Source organism: Papio anubis, chromosome X (genome assembly GCF_008728515.1).
Source record: "Papio anubis isolate 15944 chromosome X, Panubis1.0, whole genome shotgun sequence".
In the NCBI taxonomy this organism is placed as follows: domain Eukaryota; kingdom Metazoa; phylum Chordata; class Mammalia; order Primates; family Cercopithecidae; genus Papio; species Papio anubis.
In genome coordinates this window covers 70,128,681-70,136,150 of record NC_044996.1, presented here as the reverse complement: position 1 = coordinate 70,136,150, position 7,470 = coordinate 70,128,681, and positions in this window count along the sequence as shown.

The following is a 7,470-nucleotide window of genomic DNA, read 5'->3' as shown; positions in this document are numbered from 1 at the left end:
AATTACAGTAATTGATATCAAAATTTAATACAGGAGTTCAAAAGCAGATTTAAACATGGAGAAGAAAGGATAAATGAAATGGAAGATGAGAGAATTAAGATTATACAGTCTGAGGAGAAAAAGTTCATAGAGAATGAAGGAAGTTGAATAGAGCATAAGGACCCCATGAGACACCATGCAGAGGGCTTCATAGAATAAAAAAGAAAAGAAAAGAAAAAACAGAGATAATTTTTGAAAAAATGGTGGCCCAAACATCTCAAATTTGATGAAATACGTGTATCTACACTCCAAATAACATCAACAAACTCCAGGTAGAATAAACTCAACGTCCCACAATGAGACACACTATATTCAAATTGTTGGAAGCCAAAGGAAAATCATCTTGAAAGCAGTCAAAGAAAGGTGACTTATCCTGTAGAAGAGATGCTCAATAAGATTTATAGCCACTTTCTCATCGGAAACCATGGAGGTCAGAAAACAGTGTGATAACATACTTACTGTAAGGAAATAAAAAATAGGGAAAACCAAGAATTCTAAACCAGAAAGAAATTGTTCTTAGAAGTGAGGAAGAAATTAAGACAGTCTCAGATAAACAAAACCTGAAGGAATTTGTTACCACTAGACCTTTCCTACAAGAAAACTAAATGTGGTGTTTTGGGTTACAATGAAAAGACACTAGACAGTAGCCTACAATTATATGAAAAAAATAAAGACATCTGTTATGATTAATATATGAATAAATATAAAAGCTATTATTATTGTATTTTGTTTTATAACTATTTATTTTCTAAAAGATTTAAAGGTCATTTTTTACAAAGTCATTATAAATATGTTCTTGGGCATAAGAATGACCAAAGATAAAATTTGTGGCAAAAACAACATAAAAAGAAGACAGAATTATAGAGCAGCATAGTTATATCATGCTATCAAAATTAAATTGCTAACAATTCAAACCAGATTGCTATAAATTTAAGGTGTTAAATATGATTCTCACAGTAATCATGAAACAATCTAAAATATATACATGAAGAGTGACACAAATACAAAAATGGTTCACTAAAAAATTCAACCAAACAAATAAAAAGCTGTACTAGAGAAAATGAGGGATTTGTAAAGCATATGACATACAGAAGACAAAGAGCAAAATAAAAAAAAAGAAAGTCCTCTTTATCACTAATTACATTATATGTAAGTAGATTAAAATATCTATTCAAAAGGAAGATTGGTAGACTGGATTTTTTTTAATGATCAAACTATTAGGATTCCACAAAAGACTACTAATTTTAGAAGTTTCTTAGTCCATTTCTGTTATAACAAAGTGCCACAGACTGGGTAGCACATTAAATATATATTCATATGTGTGTGTGTGTGTGTGTATTATATAAAAATTTATACTCTATGTGTATATACATACTATGTGTATATATTATATAATATATATACTACACTGTATATATTATGTGTATATATAGTATATATAATGTGTATTTATATATTATAGTACATATCACTATATAGAGTATATATTATATATATATAAATTATATAATATATTATATAATACAGTATATTATGTATATACTATATATACAGGTATATATAGTATATGTATGTATAACAATACATACATCTTGAAAGCAGCCAAAGAAAGATAAAATTGAGTGTGTGTGTGTGTGTGTGTGTATATATATATATATATAGTTTTGAAGTCTGAGAAGTTCAAGATTAAGGCAGCAGCGTTGCTTCCTTGTGAGGACCTGTTCCATCATTGATGTCTACTCATCATAGCATCCTTACATTTGAAGGCAGAAGGGCTAAAAGGAGTGAATTCTTTCTGTGACATCATTTGTAATGTCACAAACTCATTCATTGTGGATTCCTCATGAATTAATCACTTCCAAAAAGGTCTCAACTTTTAATATCACCACAATAGTTATGGAGTTTCAATATGAATTTTAGAAGAGACACCACATTAAAATCAAAACAAGATTCATAGAGACACGTAGGTTGAAAGTGAAAGGATGGCACATCAATGTCCTAGGGCTGCCATTAAAAAGTATCACAAACTACAAACTAGCATACTAAAACAAGAAAAATATATTGTCTGACACTTCTGGAGCCAATAAGTTCAAAACCAAATATTGGTAGGGTCGTCCTTCCTCCAAAGATTTTATGGGAGAATATTTCCTTGTTGTTTTCAGCTTCAGGATGCTTCAGGCACTATTTAGCTTTTTGCAGTGTAACTCTTATTTCAGCTTCCCTTGTCACTTAGCATACTCTGTGTGTGTGTCTCTTCTTATATGGACCCGAGTCATATTGACTTGGAGCCAACTCTAACAATCTTATATTAACTTGATTACAACTACAAACACCTTACTTTAAAGTAAGGCCATATGTATATGCAACTAGGGTTAAAGCTTCAATTTATTATTATTAGAGACACAGGATAACACATAACAGATAGAAAAAGATATTTCATTACAATTGTAACCAAAACAGAGCTTAAGGAGACATACTATATGACAAAATAAAATTTAATCAGACTGTTACAAAAGATATCAGACATTATACACAGATATGTTTCAATTCATCAGGAAGTTATAAATATTATAAACATGTATGCACAAAATAACCCCAAATTATAAGCAGCAAACATTGGCAGAATTGAAGGGATAAATAGACAGTTCTAAAATGATAGTTGAATACTTCAATACACCATTTTTAATAACATAGTAACTATATGGGTGATCAATAAAGAAATATAAAACTTGACCAACACTGTAAACCATGTGCAACTGTCAGACATATGTAGAACACTACACCCAATAACTGCACAATATATCTACTTCTCATTGTACATAAAACATTGTCAATAATAAATCACGTATTAGGCCACAAACAAGTTTCAATGGATTTATAAATATTGAATTCATGCAAAGTATCACCCTGATCACAACACATAAAGCTGAAAATCAAAAACAAAAGAAAAACTCAAATATCATGAATATCTTAAAATTAAACAATTTTTTAACAACCAATATGTCAAAGAATATATCACAAGCAAACTTAGAAAATACTTTGGAATCAATAACACTGAAAACACAACATGCCACAACATATGGGGAGAAATGAAAGCAGTGTTTAACAGAAAGTTTATAGCTATAAATGTTAACATTAAAAAAGAACAATTTTAAATCAATAACTTAATATTACATCTTAAGAAACTAGAAAAACGGCCGGGCGCGGTGGCTCAAGCCTGTAATCCCAGCACTTTGGGAGGCCGAGACGGGCGGATCACGAGGTCAGGAGATCGAGACCAACCTGGCTAACACGGTGAAACCCTGTCTCTACTAAAAAATACAAAAAATTAGCCGGGCGTGGTGGCGGGTGCCTGTAGTCCCAGTCACTTAGGAGGCTGAGGCAGGAGAATGGCGTGAACCCGGGAGGCGGAGCTTGCAGTGAGCTGAGATCCGGCCATTGCACTCCAGCCCAGGCAACAGAGCAAGACTCCGTCTCAAAAAAAAAAAAAAAAAAAAAGAAACTAGAAAAACAAGAACAAACTAAACCCAAAGCTGAAGAAGGAAGAAAATAATAAAGAATAGACATTAAATAAATAAAACAGAGAATAGAGAAACAATAGAGAAAATCAATGAAACCAAGAGTTGATATTTTGAAAAGATAAACAAAGTCGACAAATCCTTAACTATGCTATGTAATAAAAAGAGATAAGATTAAAATGATTGAAATACAGAGACAGTACTACTGACTTGAAATAAATAAATATTTTATAAGGAATAACGTGAAGAATTATACACTAATAAAGTTGACAAGCTAAATACAATACAAAAAGTTTTATAAATAAGCAGCGTATAGAGACTGAAACATGAAAAAATAAGAAATTTGATAAGACCTATAACTCATTAAGAGATGGAATCCGTAGCCAAAAACTTCCCAAGAAAGAAAAGCCCAAGATCGGATAGATCCACTAGAGAATTCTAACAAACATGTAAAGAATTAACACCAATCTTTCTAAAACTTCCAAAAAATTAAAGAGGGTGAAAACTTCCTAACTCATTTCTTTAGGTCAGCATTACCCTTATATGAAAACAAAGACAGTGCAAATAAGAAAACTACAGAACGATATCCCTTATGAATATTAATGCAAAATGCTGCAATAAAATGTAAGCAAATTGAATTAAATAGCATATTTAAAACATTATATACCATGAAAAAGTATGATTTCTTCCAGAAAAGATGTTCAATATATGCACTTTAATATGTATGATACACCAAATTAACAAAATAAGGGGGGGGAAGAGTCATATGATTATATTGATTGATGCAGAAAAAGCATTTGACAAAATTCAACACTTTTTTATAATATAGACATTCTAGAAATAGAAGGAAACTACCTCAAAATAATGAAGGCCATATATCGCAAATCCACAGCTGACATGATACTCATTGGTGAAAGGCTTGAAAGCATGGATGCCTACTTTGACCACTTATACACAGCATAGTTCTGGAAGTCCTATACAGGGGAATTAGGTAAATCAAAAAACCAGAAGGCAACAAAATAAGAAATTAAAAAATGAAATTGTCTCTAATTACAGTTAACATAATGTTATATATTAAAATTTTCTAAAGGTTTTACCAAATAAAGTGTGAGAACAAATAAACAAATTCAGCAACATTACAGATAACAAAGTTAACACACAAAATTACTTCTGTTTCTGCACATTAACCACAAACAATATGAAAAGTTAAGAAAACCATTGCATTTACAGTAGCAATAAAAAGAATAAAATACTATCGAACTTAACCACATAAGTAAAATCATGTGCACTGAAAACTACAAAACATTGTCAAAACCATTATAGAAGACAAACAAATGGAAGAATACCATATTTTATGAATTGGAAAAATTAAAAATAAAAACATTGGTACCAACAAACAATAACTAGGAATTCAATGAAATCCCTATAAAAATTCCATGACTTTTTTTGCAAAAATAGAAATAACCATCCAAAATCCATACAGAATCATAAGGGATCTTGATTAGTCAAAGTATTCTTGAAAAAGAACAAAAAAACTTGAGTCTCAGACTTCTTGATTTCAAAACTTACTATAAAGCAATGAAAATCAAAACAGTATGGTACTGGCATAAAAAACACATATAAGTCAATGAAATAATAAACAGAACTCCAAAATAAACCATCACCTATGTGGTAAAATATATTTTCGCAAGGATGACAAGACCACTCAATGAAGAAAGGATGGTCTTTTCAACAAATACTGTTAACATGCAAAACAATGATGATATACCTTTACCATATACCACACAAAAATTTACTGAAAATGGTTCCATCACCTAAAGTTAAGAGCTAAAACTATAAAATTACTAAAAGAAAGCACTCTGGGCAATCTTCATGACACTGGATTTGACAACACCAAAAAAAAAGCACAGAGAACAAGAGAAAAACTAGATAAATGAAGCACTTTTATACATCAAAGAGCACTATGAACAGAGTAATAATGAATCCAACTATTGAAAGAAGTATCTGCAAAGTATCAAATATATGTGATAATGAACTAAAATCCAGAATACATAAATAACTCAACTAAAAAAAATAAAATTGGGCAAATAATTGAATAGACTTTTTTTTTCAAAGAAGATATACAAATGGCCAGAAAGAACATCAAAATGCTAAATTTTAGTAGTCCTTAGAGAAATGAAGTCAAGACCACAATGATATAGCAGCTCACATACATTAAGATAGCTGTAATTTTTCAGAATAGGAAAAAAAAAAGTGTTTTTAATGATGTGAAGAAACTGGAAGGTACTCACATTGCTGGTGAGAATGTAAAACAGTGCAGGAGCTGTAGAAAACAGAATACCAGATTCTCAAATACTAAACAGAATTAACATATGATCTACCAATTCCACTTCTGTTTATATCCTTAAAGAATCAAAAGCAGAGAATAGAACAGATATTTACTCATCCATGTTCATAGTAGCATGATTTATAATAACCACACAATGTAGAAGCAAACCAAAGATCCATAGACAGATAAATGAATAAATTAAAGGTAGTTATGTTCATCTGCTCATCTACTTGAGATTTCATAGCAAAATACCACAAATAGGTAGCTTAAACAACAGAAATTTATTTTCTTAGTAGTTCTAGAAATTGTAAGTCCAATATCAAAGTGCCAGTATGGTTGGTGTTTTGTGAGATATCTCTCCTTGGGTTACATATGGCCTTGTTCTTGCTGTGTCCTCATGTGGTAGATAACCTCATCTTATAACTTCACCCTTAGGACCTCTAATTTTAATTATCTCATAAATAACCTATCTTCAATTGCAGTAACATTGGCAGTTAGGAATTTGACATATAAATTAGAGGCAGAACACAATTTAGCCCATAGCAGTGATAGACACATATAATGAAATATTATCAACTTTAAAAAGGAATACAATTTTGATACATATTGCAACATAAATAAACCTTGAAGAAATCATAATAAGTAAAAAAAAAAAAAAAGAAAGAAAGAAAAAAAGATCATCAAAAATGACAAATATTCCTTTCATTTCACTTAAATGAAGTACCTAGAATAGTCAAATTCATAGAAATAAAAAGTACAGCAGTGGCTGCCAGAGACTGGAAGAATAGGAGGATGGAGAGTTAGTAAAAAATGTCTAGAGAGTTCCAGTGGGAGAAAATGAAAAAGTCTAAGAGATAAAAGGTAGTGATTGTTGTACAACAATGTCAATATACTTACTATCACAAAATAGTATGCTTAAAATAGTTATAACAGTAATTTTTATGCTATGTATATTTAAGCATAATTTGTTGTTGTTGTTGTTGTTGTTGTTTTTTGAGATGGAGTCTTGCTCATTGCCCAGGCTGGAGTGCAGTGGCGCGATCTCGGCTCACTGCAAGCTCCGCCTCCCGGGTTCATGCCATTCTCCTGTCTCAGCCTCCCCAGTAGCTGGGACTACAGGCGCCCGCCACCGCGCCCGGCTAATTTTTTATATTTTTAGCAGAGAAGGGATTTCACCGTGTTAGCCAAGATGGTCTCCATCTCCTGACCTTGTGATCCGCCCGCCTCGGCCTCCCAAAGTGCTGAGATTACAGGCGTGAGCCACTGCGCCCAGCCAATTTTTTAAAAATTGAAAATGGGAAAATTACTACCAACCATACAGAAATAAAAAATTGTCAGATAGACTATGAATAATTGTACACTGGCAAATTAGATAAATTATATTAAATGAAAAAAATCTAGAAATATACAAATAACCTAATCTGATGTAAGAAGGAGTTGGAAATTTCCAACAGCTATAACAACAAAAAAAAGAATAAATAATTTATTCAAAAACTCCATGTTAAATGTCTATATCACAAAGTCTGAAAGAGCAGAAATAGACTATATAAGGTCACACTTCAAGGAACTAGAGAAACAGAAAAA